Here is a 15,238-nt window from a genome sequence, read left to right as displayed (position 1 = left end):
CGGAGGGATTTTATCTATAAAAATGAATGCTCATAAGCAAATGCATGAACTATACAGAGGGTAATTACATGTATAGAATGGAAAATGAGAGTCTTCATATCTTGTAAAGTCTAAATGCAAAAACATGAACCCTGATAGCGGGCAGAAGGACAAAAGAGAGATAAAGAGAGATAAATTGAAATAAGATAAATAACATGTGTGAGAGAAATTGAAATTGGTCATAGAATCACTTGTACCTATGTGGTAAGAGCTTTAGATCATGCTACTGCACCAAGATCTGTACAAAAATAGTGACATCTTGCTTTTCTCCCCGTGTATCCATAGAAAGGGTGTTAAGCATTATCCATTGAAGCCGGTGACCCCAAATACGGACGTCCTGAAGAAGGTGCTACAGTATCTTATGTGTTCTGCACCGAAACGCGTCGACGCATTTTTCATATATAGAATCCAAGTAGGGCCCAGTGAGCAACTGATACACATATATAAATGGTACTGTTGATGTCACTTCTATATCAACTAAGGACCTTTGGATCCAGAAATTAGCAGTGGCAAAAATATCAGTAGGCCACATTGAGTGTAGGGGCTTGTTTGTTTTATTCTATTTTTTGATCTGTGAGTCATTGAAATATCTGCCTGTGATATTCATTCCTTCATAACTTCTTTGTTTTAAATTTAATCCAAATTTGTTTATATATGTAATGAATTGTGATGAATATTTGTTTTTATTGTATCTTTTCAAAGAGTGTTCTTTGAAATTTTAACCTGTTATTTTGTATTAATCTTTTTTTGTATATGCTTTTATTAAAAAAAGACTGTGAACGTTCCAATTCTGGTGTGGAAATTAACATTTTACGAGTATAGTGTACTGAATTAGTCTTTACAGTTGACGCTTGAATGCCTAGACAGATGGGTATGAAAGTATAGCAAGTTCATACGTGAGTGTGTACCCAGGGATTTCTCTTTGACTGAGAGACATAAAAATTGTACAGTACTAATCGTATATTCAGACTCCTATTTCCTAGCATAGATGTTATGTACTCAAATAATAAATGTATCGACAACGATGATAGAGTCTTGAATTATAATGGACTGGAAAGCGTACGTGGTTACACATGTTTGGTGCAAAATTAGTCAGAAGAGAAACTGATATCAGCACACAGATGTGGTACTAGATAGGTGTTTGGACAGAATATTGGTTCAAAAACTTTGTGCGGACAAAATTTTATGCCAAGAATATCGAGGACAAAAATATCATGAAGGTAAGTTTCTATGGGTAAAAACATTTTTACTATACATAACTCCACATATATGTACTTTGACAATATCTATATCTTTAGAGTACGTAGATGTGGAGTTAATAATAGTAAGTCTATACTTACCTATTTACACCTAATTCCTTGATATTTTGGTCCTCCATATTTTTGACACTTTGAGGAATATGTGCAAGAACTTTATGCCACCAGAACGTCACTTTGTAAGATGTTCTGGTGGCATTAAGTCAATTGCCTGATTTAGTAGGTGCCATCAAGCCACTTAACGTGGTATAACTCCGCCTTGTGAATAAGGGCCCCATTAACGTGACACTTAGCGTGAAAGGAGAAGGCAATGGGTGTTGTCTTGGGCGTTCTGCCGCAATGTCTAGTGATTTTGACGCTGCCCCCTATTTACAAGGATGGTGTAAATATGGGGCAGCGCCAAAATTAAGACCAAAAAAACCTTCTCTTAACATGGCGAAATGAGGAGAAATTATACATTTCTTCTAGTTTTTGCTGTTTCTACGTGTGCTGCATTGTGCAGCACAAATAGGAACAGCAAATCGCCATGAATTATTGTTTAAGTGTAGGAAACTGTCTCTTCCTGTAATACACAATCATTAAAAAATGACAATTTACAACTTCTATGTGTGCTACACAATACAGCACCCATAGGAGTTACAAATTGCCATTCTGGATTGTTTATGTGCAGGAAGGGAGACCTTCCTGCACATAAACAACCAATACCCCAAAGCAGGCACCCTTGCACTATGGCGCAAGGGTGCCTGCGTTGGCGCTGGGCAGCTTAATTTATCGCCAGCACTAGGGGAAACACAGAGGTGAGACACATCATTGTAAATACGCACATCCCTGCGTTTTTTAAGTGATGGAGCGCTGCGTTAGCAATTCTGGAGCTAACTCACGCTCTCCGAGTTCATTGTACGTATACCACTATATTATGTCCGCATAATATTTTAAGACAATATATTTTTTGCCCCGATATTCCACCAGACAACCCCTAGATAGGCACTATGACATCACTTACGATGCAGAAGACTCGGAGCCAAACTACATCCACCTATTGGTGCACAGAAGTACTGCTCAAGATGTTCTGAATCCAGTCTGGATATATTCTAAAGTGAAGAATCTGCAGTGAGACAGAGTCTCTACCAGACAGCATCACCTCAGTTTGTTTGGCCTTGTGTATATATTCTTGGCCCACGTATCTGTATCTGCACTTTCATTACGTTTGAAGACACTTATTAAGAAAATGTCAAGGTGAAATTGTAGTGCCTGAGGAAAGATCCTTGTGTACCCATAACATTGTTTAAAACATCCAGTTTCTAATACATGTGGCCTTTAGATGTCATTCTTAATTATCATTCTGCTTCTGAGAAATCTTCTGTGTTGCTGTTTTCCAAAAACTGCAAAGTCTCAGGGGCAGTTCTGCGTCTGTCTGACAGAGGCAAGCCTTTAATACATGGATTTCTGAAAGGTAAACTGCGTAAGTAATGTTATATATTAGAGGAGCACACAGAAAGACTTTCAATATTACTCGAGGAAATGTATTTAACTCAATCGAGCCCATGAACTCAGTTGAAAGACTGAATAAAAGGACTGCTGGCTGTGTGAGTAGATCTACAAAGAATTCGCTTAACAGTAAAAATGTGTCAAATCTGTGTGATAATCTCGAATTGCATACCCAAGAAAACCATCATTAAAATAATAATACAAAAAAGAATGATATTTGTAAGTGCACAAACTTAGATGTACTGTTGCATGATTTGAGATTTCGCAAATATTCCGAGCAGTACACCTGCAATGCTGTGCTAGTCACAAGCACAGCATTGCCTGCCTGTGAGGTGAGGTGGTGCAGATAAATGGCATGTGATTTTTGGTATTTCCCCAATTTGGAGCTGCAGACAGTATAACTACATTATAGAAAGACGGCTGAGTAAATGAACATTTTTGGGCTTTCTTTTTTATAACCGCAGGTAAAACGTTTTTCACTGTGCAAAACCTCTTCCACTCGACCCTCATGAAGTTTTTGGGTGTTCTGAAGGGATGCTACTTCAACCCATGCTGGACTAAACCTCTGACAATGTCAATCCTGGGAATGGGTAGGAGACGAGTTTCTCATTGCCAACAAACTCACATGTTTGGTTGTGTATGCAAACTCTTAGGGCAAAACATGCCTTGATCCACCCACTCCTTTCGTGGAATTTACTACTGTGTAGTTGTGCATAGTTATAGTGCACAGTTATTGCTACTGTAATTGCACGTATATAATGCGTAATACACCAGACTTAGATACCTCTGATTTATAAAATGCTTAATACCACTGATCAGGCGTTGAAGTGCTCCCCAACCCAAGGTTAGTGGTTAGTCCAGTGCTATTGTTGGATATTGGCTTTTGTTGGTGGTATTTAAGTAATAGGAGTTAGGTGTGGTCATTAGTGGAGGGAGGTGTGAGTTCATGCAGATGGTTGGTGAGATTAATAGATGAGCTAGAGGAGATTAGGTAGTGTTGGGTTGCAGGGATTTCATTTACAAAAACAAAGAAATGAATTGTGGACATTTGTGGACATTTGCAGAAATACAATAAGGGAGATTAAGGACAACATGTAAGTGACTGAGAGAAGGTTGTGCTCAGAAAGAAGTGACTTGCAGGGGATAAAATGACAGGAGAAAGCTTTTTAAAGAAGAGATGATGCAAACGTAAAATGATTTATAGGTGTCAGCTAGCTCTTTGTGGGTGTACATGAAGTCATTTCAACCTCAAACACTACTATAAATAGATTTGTGAATCAGGGATTGTGGGTCTGGTTTCCTTGGTAATCAGGGCGTCATTTGGGGGAAATATTTTAGACTTCCATAAAATTCCCAGTATAGCACCACCTTAGAATTTTTATCTCGCAGGGGGGTTGGGGAGGATGGGACATCCTGTTGGCATCGTCGGTCAGACATAGGTCTCCTTGACCTAATTGCCCGTAGGGGTGGGGGGGTTCTGTGGGAGGGCAGTCAGGGGTGGGGGAGGGAGGGGAAATGGGCAGGGCACATAAGGTTCGTAGGAGAAAAAGGAAGACTAGACATAGGCATAAAACTGTTGTATTATCTTTTGTGTTTTGAATTGAAAAGTACAAGGTATAAGAATGTTAAGAATGTCAAGACAGTATTTGAAACTAAAGTAAGAGGAAATGTAGCTACTTATACATTTATTACTGGTTTTCTTTTCAACGGATACCTTAAAGTCTATCTATGACACTTAGAATTGTAACATGGAATGTATGTGGACTAAATAATATCCAAAAAAGACAAAAGATAGCCACTCGACTTCGCCAGATGAATGTGGACTATATCCTCTTACAGGAAACTCATATAATGACCACACAGGAGTTTTGTCTTAAATTATTATTATTATTATTATTAAAACTTATATAGCGCGCAGCTACCCTGGGGCATCCCGGCGCTCTGAACAATGCATCAACCGTGGGATCAAGGAATAATAATAGCGACTCACAAGGGGAACAGATGTGTTTTCACCCCTCTGCGAAAGCGCAGGGTACAAGTCTCAGCACGGAGTTTTAGGGGGAGGGAGTTCCAGAGCATTGCTGTCTGCACAGAGAATCGTCTCCCGCCCGTGCGTGATCTTTTTACTCTCGGGACCTGGAGGAGACACCTCTGGTCCGACCTCAGTGCTCTATTCGCTTTATAAGGCACTACCAAGCTCCTTAAAAGAGGAGGCCCACCGCCCTGGAGTGTTTTATGGGCTAGGATTTCATTTAATAGCAAGATCTAGGCTTGGGGCAAAAAATAGAGGGGTAGCTATCCTCTCAAGAAACAAAAATGTGGTAACCGGTAGGAAACTAGAGGATAAGTGGGGTAGATGGGCAATAGCTGAGGTATTAATAGATGGAGCATGGACAACCCTGGTGTCAGTATACGGCTCAACCCAGGATGATCCAGAAATATTGCAGTTTCTAGACGCGGAACTAGCAGGATGGCCAATACGGGTAGTTATAGGAGGCGATCTAAACATTAACGGGGCAGATGGGTTGGAGGCAGGGTCCTATAAAGGCAGAAAGAAAAGAGTGTACAAGGCACTGACTAAACTTTTAGAGAATAATACTCTGCGAGGTGTATGGGGTAGCATCAGATCGGATCAAGCAGGATATATGTATTATTCTGCACCACATTGTATCTGTGTTCTATTAGATTATTTTTTAGTTTCAAATGATTTATTATCTAGAGTAGAAATTGAAAGGCTATCACGAATCTTCAGTGACCACAACCCTTTACTTTTAACAATTAAGATAGAAGGAGGAAGTAGATTAAGTAGGACCTGGACTTTTGAAAGAACACTTCTCCTAGACGATAATTATTTACAGCATATGTCTAAATGGATTAGCGAATTTTTTGAAACCAACAGAGGAAGTGCCCCTGTAGGGGTTGTATGGGACGCATTTAAGGCTGGTGCCCGTGGAGAGACATGTAGTTTTAGCGCATATAAACGAAAAACTGCCCGCACTAGAGAGAGTAATCTGGAGAGGGCCGTACTCGAGGCAGAGGAACAGTTCCATAATTGCGTAATAAGGGGTGAATCGTCGGAACAATCAAGAATAGATCTTATGAAGGCAAAAAGTGAAGCTGAGGAAGAGTTGGCAAACAGGGCAGCGCAGTATTATACCATAAGGAAAGAAAGGTGCTATGAATATAGTGAAAAAGTGGGCCATGTTCTAGCTATGCGGACTAGACAGATAGCTGCATCTGGCACTGTTAGAGAGATTAGGGATGAGCACGGAAGGATGCACACAGACTCGATTGAAATAAGAGAAGTCTTCAGGAAATTTTATCAGAAATTATATGACCAGCAACATTTCTGTAGCCCAGAAGAGATAAGTGATTACCTTCAATGTATTCCATTTGAGGGGGTGGATACTGAAGACGCAGAAGGTTTGGAGAAACTGATGGATAAAATAGAAATTCAAGAAGCTATGGCTAATCTTCCATCTGGAAAGGCTGCTGGTCCGGATCAACTCCCTTTGGAGTTTTATAAAACATTTTGGGGGAGTATAGGCCAAGATTTAATCAATACGTTCCAAATCGCACAAATGGGGGAGTCTGTTCCTAAATCTTGGGGAGCTGCGGATATTGTCTTAATACTAAAAAAGGGAAAAAAGGCGACTGAACCAGGGTCTTATAGACCTATTACATTGATAAACAACGATACGAAAATATACTCGAAAGTATTAGCAACACGATTTGCAGGGATAATTGGTACCTTAGTTAGTAACAACCAGCACGGATTTATCCCTGGTAGAGGAACAACTCACCATACCAGAAAAGTTATAACCCTGTTCGATGCCGCCGAGGTCACAGGAGACCCGATGGCCGTAATGTTGTTAGACGCAGAGAAAGCGTTCGATCGGGTCTCCTGGGATTATCTGTGGCACATTTTAGTAAGAGCAGGTATAAAGGGAGGCTTCGTGAAAGCCATACAGACTTTATATAAGGACCCGGTTGCAGTACTGAGAGTCAATGGGGGGACTACAGATCTATTCAATATTAAGAGAGGTACACGACAGGGGTGCCCTTGCTCCCCTCTCTTATTTGCCATGTATATGGATCCATTTATCCGTAAGATAGAGCTATCTCCGGATATTCCCCCACTGAATACACTACTTGGCCCTTGTAAGATTCTAGCCTACGCTGATGACGTGGCGGTGGTAACTCCAAACCCCACGGAGGCAATAGAGAGGATAGAGGGGGAAGCTCGTGAGTTTGGGTATATATCGGGTTATGCCCTGAACACCACAAAAACACAGATTATCAAAAACTCTAAAATAACTTGTGGAGATAATCGGGTGGTCCAGCATGGACTCTATCTAGGCATTATTATCTCTGCTGACCTCAATAACCTCGTGGAAAAAAATATAGCTCCAATAATAGAGAAGGTCAAAACAGATCTAGATAGGTATGAGAATTTGCATTTATCTTTGGTAGGACGAGTCAATATTATTAAAATGTTGGTTTTGCCGAAATTTTTGTATATTTTTAGAGCAATCCCACTAGCTATAGACAACAAATGGTTTAAAATCTGTGAGCAAATGATCAACCGCTTTATCTGGGCAAAAGGCAAGACGCGGAGGGCGCTGAGATTCATGTCACTACCGCGGGAAAGAGGTGGCTGGTCATTACCAGATCTAAAGTTATATTATTGGGCCGCAGCATTGCAATATATGGGAGGTTTGATTGGAGGGGCTGAAGTGGAGGGTTGGGATAAGCTAGGGTCTTTAGCAATATATGGTCTGGTCCTTGGTATGAATGCTGAGAATGTGTTTCTAAGATTTACAGAAGGCAGTTACTTCAAAAGAACACGCTTTAAGACAGTAATAGCGGCACATAATATTTGGAAAGGATTCTCAAAGAAGGTGGGAATTGGGAAGTTCAATTTTTATACCAGATTGAAGGATAATCCCTCCCTATCTACCGAGGTTTTTTCAGGAACTGTATTCAAAGAGTGGGACAGTCTTGGGATTAGAAAAGTTGGTGATATGATGGGTCCACAAGGTATTCTGCAATTTATTGATTTACAAAATAGTTTTACCATATGTGGTATATTGCCTGACTTGTCCTTGTGGGCTCATATACATAGGGAGCACGACACATCAGGCAAAGATACGCATATTGGAACATATGAGAGCCATAAACAATCTGGATGAGGCCTACCCTATTGCGAGACACTTTGCGAAGGCACATAACCGTAACAGGGATCTGTTATCATATTTTTGTCTGGACAGTGTCCCAGCGAGCATTAGAGGTGGCGATCGGTTGCAGAAATTGAGGCGACTGGAATCGCGGTACATCATAGATTTGCAGAGCAAGACTCCGAAGGGTCTGAATATGCATGAAGAACTTGCTGTGCATCTGGGATAGGATTTGTTCGTTGTAAGCATCCTCCTCATTTTGTGTGATATTTTTTGACCACTGGTTTGAAATGTATATATATTATGAATTGATTAGACTGTCCAGTACATTGCATGTGACATCATATATTGAATAATAATGATTTTTGTAGAGAAAATTAATTTAGCCCATCTAGGGCGGGATTGGGGCTTCAACTGGGACGGGGTGCAGAGACATAGCCCATTCAGGGCGTGATTATTCAAGATACGTATTTATTGTTATATGGTATCTGTGGTTGCCATTTAGGCATGCAAATATATTAGCATAGGTTGTTGTATTGACTTATAATGTCGTCCTGCAGCTAGTTTGCCTGTTCCAATATGGCGCGATATTTTGCTGAGAATGCACCGTAGTCCTATGTTGTTGTTTATGAACTGACCCATATGCATAAAACATTAATGGCCGCCGCGCGCTTCTGTAGATCAACTGACGAAAGCCCATGCTGAAACGCGTCTTGATGTGCTGAGTGTTTCCTAATAAAATCGATGGAAACCACCCCTGTGAGTGCCGCGTTCCTTGTCAGGTAGAGTGCCTGAGGATGTTGGGAGCAGTATATATATATATATATATATATATATATATATATATATATATATATATATTACCTACTGGCGGTCGCCAGTAGGTATATATAGTTAGGATTTTTTCTCTATGGGATTTTTGAAAATTCTATGTCTAATAACTTTGGCGTTTGTGGACGGAATTGGCTGAAATTTTTTAGGAAAATTGTACATTTTGTTTCTGAGCAGCCCCTGAAAATTTGGGGGGGTTTTGTCAAGGGGGGGCCGAGAACAAAGGGGGGTCCCAAAACGTGTTTTTAACATTGAGTTTTCCATAGGGCGGTTGGCCTCACTTTTAGCCCGAACGGCTGAATGGATTTGCACGAAACTTGGCAAAATTGTAGGGACTGGTAGCCCGATGTGCCTTTGCTAGGTCTCAATATATGTGCTCCAGTGGATTTTGAGAACTTAACGTTCAAAAAAAGATATATATCTGTAACAGCGGACCAGGCAGCGCTCCAGTTCGCGTACTTTTCGCGTTATGGAGCTTTGTGAAGCGAAGCTGATTGGTTCTCCGGCGTCTGTAAACATTCCAAACAGTCCGTAGCGGCCGCCATCTTGTCTCTCGGTAGGATCGAGAGACAAGAGGAGGCCAAAGCGAAGGGGCAAATGACCATAAGGGGGCATAGTAGATCCTCCCTGACCCCCTAGGTTTGATGTGGAGGTTTTAAAAGGGCCCCGCGGGGCAAAAAAAAAAATAATAATAATCGAACGGCTGAATGGATTTGCACGAAACTTGGCAAAATTGTAGGGACTGGTAGCCCGATGTGCCTTTGCTAGGTCTCAATATATGTGCTCCAGTGGATTTTGAGAAATTAACGTTCAAAAAAAGATATATATCTGTAACAGCGCTCCGCTTCGCGTACTTTTCGCGTTACGTAGCTTTGCAAAGCTGATTGGTTCTCCGGCGTCTGTAAACATTCCAAACAGTCCGTAGCGGCCGCCATCTTGTCTCTCGGTAGGATCGAGAGACAAGAGGAGGCCAAAGCGAAGGGGCAAATGACCATAAGGGGGCATAGTAGATCCTCACTGACCTCTTAGGTTTGATGTACCATTTTGCCAAGTTTGGTGTAATTCCGTTCAGCCATTCAGGCTGTAGACGTATCTAAATGTCCTATGGAAAATTGCATGGGGAAAACACATTTGAAAGTGTTGAAATTTAGAACCAATTAAAATGTTACTTTGGTTTTGTATTTGTGTGTGATGAAAGTTAATTGGTTATGTATATATCAAAAATGAGAGGAAACCACAGCCATTTTGTGATACTACTGTCTGAGGTACATTTGTGAGGAATTTTTGGTGCTCAATTTCTGGTGTTTGATTTACACAGTACTAACACTTCTCCTACTTTCAAAAAGGTGAGTTGTTAATTTGTAAGGGGAACTATGTTGTACACTTTAAGATAATTTGAAAAATGTTTTCTGTTATTCATTTTCAGTCCTTCTGTTATACTAAATACTTGATAAAGTTAGTTTTATATTATGTATTACTAAAAACGATAAATGAAAGTGATTATTTTTTTCTGCAATTTACAGCAAGAAATTTCAAAATAAAATGGATCACAATGAAGAGACCGTGGCAATTTCTTTTGAATTATCCACTACATTTATTGAAATTGACAGCACCAATAATGAAATATTCTCACAAGGAGGAGATGACTTGAATGATTTTTTTGATCAATCTCTTGACGGCGAATTTATCGAATGTTTGGAGACCATAGAGTTACAAGAATCATCATTGCAGACTTTTCATGAGGAGATTTCTGATGAGATGATTGAAGAGGAAATTCCTGATGAGGACATGTTACTAGTTCTTTCAAATTATGAAAATTCAGAAGAATAAATTTATATTTAGAAATCAAAAATTGTTTGAGACATTATTCATTTTTATTTTTAATTTATGAGGTTGTAGCGAAGTGATTGTAGTATAAAAAAAGACTTATAGTATAGAGTGCAAAAATTGGTTCTTTTTGGAGGGGCAAAAAAAAAAAAATCGTTTTTTTGGTGGGGTGCGCCCGGTTAGCGTAACGGGAAGTGGACTGGGGAGCGTACTACAAGGAAAGAAGAATGATTGACTTTTAACTTATTGTATGTTTATAGACTTGTTTTTCTGCTGAGTGACGTGTCGGCCTATCTCCACGGGATGCAGTCCCTACCATCTCGGCGTTTAAGCCCAGGGGGACCGGTAGTGTGGGAGAGATAACGGGGCATATTATCAAGGGGGTTTATCTCCGCTTTTTTGGCTTTAAAAGCCAAGAAAGCGGAGATAAAATTATCTCCGTATTACGTAGCTGTCGCTAACACCAGTTAGCGACCGCTAGTAGGAGATAGCGACCATCTTGGGCTCCACTTTGCATGTCAGTGATATTTATCACTAATGACATGCAAAGTGGGCATGCCAAGATGTTAGCGACTGGAAACAGTCGCTAACATCGCTATCTCCTATTACCAACTTTTGGAGATATTCGCGCTAAGCGCGAATATCTCCAAAAAGTAACACCTGTCCTGAGCAGTTCTTAGCCATGTCATCCAATGGGAGGTGGATAACATGGCTAAGAGCATTAGCTCGGTAATGCATGAATATCGCTGACTTTTCAGCGATATTAATGCATTGCGGCCGTTTTTTATGGCATTTGCGATAAACCTTGATAATAGCAAGGTTTATCTGCGATAATTTCTGACGATGCTTAGCGGTAAAAAATTTGTTGCTAAGCATCGTTAGGGATAAATATCGCTTAACTTTGGTAATATGCCCCAACGTCTGTTAACGTTCGATTCGAAGGAAATGAGGAAGTGTTGAAAAACATTGTCTGCGCCATCTTGCCTTTTTTCAAATGCCACACTTTTGTCGTGCACGGCAGCCATTTTAGATGCCTTGACCAGACCCACTCTCTGCACGCTGTCGATCCGTAGCATGGCTCCCCACCCTCGCAAGCATCTTCCCCAGGCACTGGTCACCCCCGCTCTCTGTCTTATGCATGGGCAATAAACCTCCCCCCATCTGCGCTGCTCTTCCCTGAGAATCACACCCTGTGCCCGCCCGACACCTCCCTTTCGCCCTATTCACTACCGCACCCTCTGACACTCCTCTTCCTCTGTGTCCGATTGTCCAGGCCGGTCCCAGGCTATCAGCTAGCCCTGCAGATGTAGTTTATGGCCCCAGCTGTAAAGAATCACCCCTCTTCAAAGGAGTTATAGTAGATCAAGGCCCACACCCGATGAGATCCGTCACACCACACGCGTTCCTACTATCTGAAAACCATCCTGTATTGTGATTGGGGAGGGGACCGAGCCTGAAGCGGAAGATTCCAGGGATGACTCTTTGTACATCAAAGTTTTTACAATTATGTGTCACATTAAAAATATATAGCACTCCAACAAAGTAGTAGGAATATAAAACTTTAATAACTTATAAATATATACAACAAAACAAAAACAGTAAAAACATTTAAACAATGAAGAGACCGTGGTAATTTCTTTTGAATTATCCACTACATTTATTGAAATTGACAGCACCAATAATGAAATATTCTCACAAGGAGGAGATGACTTGAATGATTTTTTTGATCAATCTCTTGATGGCGAATTTATCGAATGTTTGGAGACCATAGAGTTACAAGAATCATCATTGCAGACTTTTCATGAGGAGATTCCTGATGAGATGATTGAAGAGGAAATTCCTGATGAGGACATGTTACTAGTTCTTTCAAATTATGAAAATTCAGAAGATGTTGCCTGGGTGCCGCACTGATTTGGGTATCCGGCGTGGGGCGTCCCGGGGGGTGGGTCGTCAGTAGCGGTCTGTTGTGCGAATAGTTCCAAGGCAGCAGAACGCGCTGAAATCTGGATGGCACCAAGGTGATGTCCAGTAAGTTGCCGCCCACCAAATAACGGCGTGGGGCGCCGCGGGGGGGGGGGAGGCAGTCCAAAGTTCCGTTAAAAGGGCAAAGGAAAGGATCGGTGGTTTGAACCATCAGTCAAAAAGGGGAGGGGGTGCAACAATTTTTCCTACCGGGTCACACTGTGCTTTCAACGGAACTGAGGTCTGCAGGATTCTAGTCATTCAAACTGAGGCTGGTGCCAGCATGGGAGCGCCGACGTCCCGCGGCTACAGTTTCGTCACTCCACGGGCGATCATGGCAGTCATTCCCCATCGGGGGTGTCTGCGGGGGTCGGGGACTCCCGCGGCTCCTCTAGAATCTTCAAGGTCGTGGAGGACTACGGTGGTGGAGTCAACCAGTGACCGGGCCATTTCTTTATGCTGGGCCCGCTCTTGCCAGGTCGACCGCCATTTTGAGAGTTCGGTAGCTACCGGCGATCGCGGGGTCAAATGAGCGGAAGGGCTCCACCCTGCCGGGCGAGACGTTGCAGCATCGCCACAGCGGAAGAACCCTTTTCCGGGTGCCTGGAGCGCTGAGGGTGCAGCTGGGAAGCCTCCACCTGGGGAGGCGGGAGAGGCCTGTTCGCACCGTCTCTCCCACCCAGTGCACCCCACGGCGTCTCGCTTGACATTTGTTATGGCCAGACCAGGCGATGAGGACGAGGGGGGGGGTCCGGAGGCATGTGCAAGACATCCCCCCCAGTGTTGTCGCAGCCATTATAAAAGAAAGAAGAAATGTCCCGTCCGTCTTTGGGCCGGACCTCCGGTGGATGGCGGCCGGACGCCCTTTGCTCTGGCCCCATGAACGGGTTCCTTGGCTCATCCGGTGGGGCAGGCCTTGGCGTGTGGTGCCTCTCCTGGGCCTTTCGTGCAGTGGCCTCTCCACTCCCAGGCCCTCCATGGATGCTGGCCCAGACTGGGAGAGAGAGGGTCTAACCTGCAATTCTCCAGGGTTACCGCCACCGCGGCCGGATCCCGTCGGCCTCGGCCTCTGGTTGATGGTGGCCGGACTGGGAGAGAGAGGGGAGGGTCGAGGACACAGACATTCCCCCCCTTGCAACTCTCCAGGGTGGTCATAGCAATCCCCCTGGACGGGTGCCATTGGCCTCGGCCTTTCCTCCGGCTACACCCTACGTGATGATCTTCTGCCGACGGTTGGCAGCAGGACCCGCCTTATATGTGTTGCTTCCGGCTGGGCGTAGCCGGAAACCTGTTGCACTTTGGAAGTTTCCAGAATGGGGCGGATGTCTGCTGACTGGTATCTTTCCCAGTTTGCCGTTATTTGGCCGTGGCAGGCGGTGGGACAGACACGTTTTGGGGCAGTGAGGGGCGATGAAGCCTCGTTGCCTTGTGGCCGTTGCAATGTCACACTTGGTTTCTCTTACTGTTTTCAGGTTTCTTATTACGGGCTTACTTCTAACGTTTCTTGTTTGTAGGACAATAATAGGTTTTATCATTACGTATTGTTATCGTTTCTTTGTTTGTTATTTAATAAAAAGTTCATCAGTGGCCTACTGATTTTCGTTTTCCTATTCCTTTCTTTCCAGGTTGTTTCATGCTAAAGTTTCTGTTAACAGGATACAGTGATCACTTCGTTATTATTGCATATGTCCTTTTCACTAGGGGTGCTCTCTGGTCGGGCCAGAAGACCTATCTCTAGTAAATGGTCCGGGTGAAACAGGTGCATCAATCAGTGGGGAGTAGATAGGCATGACAGATTACAACGGGGGACAAAGGTCCGGATTACCTACCCTTTCACTACTTGCAAAGATTTTCCTACGTTTATTTGCAAACAGGGAATACCTCCAAAAAGAACCAATTCCCAAACAGTCAATGTTCGGGCAAACAATCAATCAATGAGGAACGAAATAGGCACGATGTGTTAAAGGTTTGCGTTACCTACCCTTCACTATCTGCAAAGGGAGAGAGAATATTCCTATTCTTCCCCGTTTGCAGGCAGAGAAGATCCTTAAGAGAACCAACTTCGAACAATTCAATGCTCGATTTAATCAATCAATCAATGGGGAGAAAAATAGGTATGACGGATTACAATGGGGACAAAAGTCTGCATTTACCTATCCTTCACTATCTGCAAAGACTAAACAGAGTATGGCGATTCTGTGCTTGTTTGCAAATGCTTGGATAACAATCAATCAAATGGAGAGAGAAGCAGGCACGACGGATTACAACGGGGGCAAAGGCCTGCGTTAACTAGCCTTCACTATCTGGAAAGAGAGAGTACTCCTAATAGAAATGAGGGGGGGGGGCAGCATTGAAAGCAGATCAGTGTGCATAAACACGAAAATTATTTTTTCTTACCACGTACTTTACAATCGACAGCTTATGATATTTGCTATTAAAAAACCATTGAAATTCACTGAAAAAACCATAGGTTATAGACCATATATAGTTAGGAATTAGCATTTACAAAACCTTGAAAATTCACTGAAAAAACCATAGGTTATAGACCATATATAGTTAGGAATTAGCATTTAAAAAACCTTATTTTACTCACACAAAACCATTGAAATTCCATATATAGTTAGTAGTACTAACTATATATCGCGCACCCGCAATCCA

This window comes from Lissotriton helveticus, chromosome 9 (genome assembly GCF_964261635.1).
Source record: "Lissotriton helveticus chromosome 9, aLisHel1.1, whole genome shotgun sequence".
In the NCBI taxonomy this organism is placed as follows: Eukaryota; Metazoa; Chordata; class Amphibia; order Caudata; family Salamandridae; genus Lissotriton; species Lissotriton helveticus.
Note: the sequence above shows the minus strand (reverse complement) of the source record.